The sequence below is a fragment of the Glycine max genome, unplaced genomic scaffold (genome assembly GCF_000004515.6).
Source record: "Glycine max cultivar Williams 82 unplaced genomic scaffold, Glycine_max_v4.0 scaffold_76, whole genome shotgun sequence".
NCBI classification, from domain to species: domain Eukaryota; kingdom Viridiplantae; phylum Streptophyta; class Magnoliopsida; order Fabales; family Fabaceae; genus Glycine; species Glycine max.
This window is the reverse complement of record NW_024464738.1, coordinates 22,327-24,792: the sequence shown is the minus strand read 5'-3', so window position 1 is coordinate 24,792 and position 2,466 is coordinate 22,327.

The following is a 2,466-nucleotide window of genomic DNA, read 5'->3' as shown; positions in this document are numbered from 1 at the left end:
TAAACAAATTTAGGAGTCATACAAATTTTTTGTGAATAAATTATGTATCGTTGGGGGGGTGGGTGGGGGGGAGGGGGTTGTTGGATACATGTTTTGTTGGCTATGCTTCATGATGTATTTTTGGGCCATACTGATGTACATTGTATATGGGTTAAATGTTGGACATGCTGCTGAATGATATGCTAGTTCTCAAATGCTACTGTTAAAAAAAATTGCAAAAAAAAAATTAGTTGAATCAATTCGAAAAAAAAGAAAAAGAAAAGCAATAAAGTTGAGTGAATAAGATCTTAAATGGAAAAAGAATGATGAGACTCTTGGCTCTACTCTTTGCGTTTAAATTTTATCTTTAGGTTTTCTTATTTTTTTCTTAATATGCACTTATTCCCCATTGCTCCTCTATTCCTTTGGGATTTTGCTACTTATTCCATATTTTTCTCTACCTTGTCCTTGGCCCCATTACAACCTTAAAAGACCTTTTGATCCTCATGTGCTTGTGTTTATGGGTTGATTGTCAATTTTAGAATCTTGCCAAGTTTATGTGGTGTTGGTTTTCATGGGTGCTTTGAGGGTAAATAGTAGCCTAGACACTTGAGAGATAGAGTGTATATCTTGTGAGGCTTTATCACTTTTCATTCTTGAGTTGATTAACTATTTTGCCATGATTGGGTTGCTTGGATGATTTTCACAAATGTCTTGACTCTTTGGATCTCTTCATGTTAGATGTTACCCATTCCTTTCATTCCTTGATGTTCATTGAGAAATATGTAAATGTTTTTGTTTGTCTCTCTTTGATATCCTTGGATTTTGTTCATTGTTCCATTTTGCCCAGGAGTGCAAAAGGCTAAGTATGGGGGTTTTTGATGTGCCATTATTTTCTCCTATTTCTTAATCCTTTTTGCACCATTTTAATTACTGATTAGTCTTAATTGTCAAATTAATTAGGCAGTTTTATTATTTGGGCTCATTTAGCTAATTTGATGTTTTTAATCTAATTTCAGGAATTAATGAAGCATTGGGCTTGAATCCAGAATTGGGCTTGGACTTGAAGATGGCGGACTATTTTATTCTAAAAATTTTATCTTATCTAGACTTTATCTTATCTAGATTATTTAGATTTGATCTCATCTAGATATTATTTCATCTAGATCTTATCTTATCTAGATTTGATTTTATTTTATTTATGGGCTTGGATTTAAAACAGATTTGTAAGCTTTGGGGCTGAAAACTATATAACAGCATCAAGGTTCTAGTTTAGGCTCTCTCTTCTCTCTTCTCTCTCTCTCTTGTTTTCGTTTTTAGTTTTAGGCTTTTCTTCTTTTAGACACTTTTTCGTTTTGCAATTCCAGTTTTTACTTTTCGTTTTAGCAATAAAATTTCGTTCTTCAATCTATAATTTCGTTCTCTATTGATTAATGGAAGGCTAAGTCTCCAGCATTGTTTTCTCTTGAGGATCAAGCATAGTTCTCTTTGAGGTTCTATTATTACTATTTAATTCTGTTCAATTTTTCCTCTTCACTAATTACTCTGAATTTGTTGCTATTAATTAATGCATGCTTAGTGCTTGATTAATTGTCTCTGCACTTAATTTACGTTCATGCTTAATGATCGTTTATGATTAATTGGTGTATGTGTTGCTTAATAACATAATGAATGCCTTATGTTAAATTTCGCTTAGTAATTTAATTTAGGGTTGGATTAAGTGGTTGAATTGATAAAGGATAAACTCTTGTAACCTAGGATAAGAGACTTGCTTGTGAATCAAGGGGAAGCAACGTGTTTTAATTTTGATATTTTATAATTCACATCTATTCGCTATTTAATTTACAAAAGCAAACAACCCCCCAATTCATTACTATTTTCCTACTATCTGTTATGAACATTTGGTTTATCATTGCTCGTTGGGAAACGACCTAGGATCACTTCCTAGTTACTGCATTTTAATGTTTATTTGATTCGGGTACGGCCTCGATCAGGCCCCTCTCGGACCGAAGGGGGATATAAATATGAGGTCAAGGCATAAGATTGGGGGGACACTCCTTGAAAGTTTGAGTTGAATACTTGCCATAGGACGAAAAAGACAAAGAAAGAAATGTTGATGTTAAAGGTTATGTTTATACTTTAGCAAATGTTGAAGTGAAGTTATATCTTTATGATGCATCCATAAGTCACATAGGTATATATTGTTGCATGTCTAGCACTGACTGAGACCTTGTCTCACTAATTTAGTTTCCATGTTCCAGATTGAGCAGGTTATGGAGAATGAGGACTCATGACTATGAAGATGTTATGTTTTATTTGTTAGTGATTTTTAACTTATTACTTTTGAGATACGTGAATATTTAGATTTTCTTTTGCTATTAGGTCTCTTGTGTTTGGAAATTCCCTTTGATATGTATATGATAATTTACTTGAGAATGATGCATGACCTGTAACTTAGATGTTCTTAAGTAATGAAATTATATATGT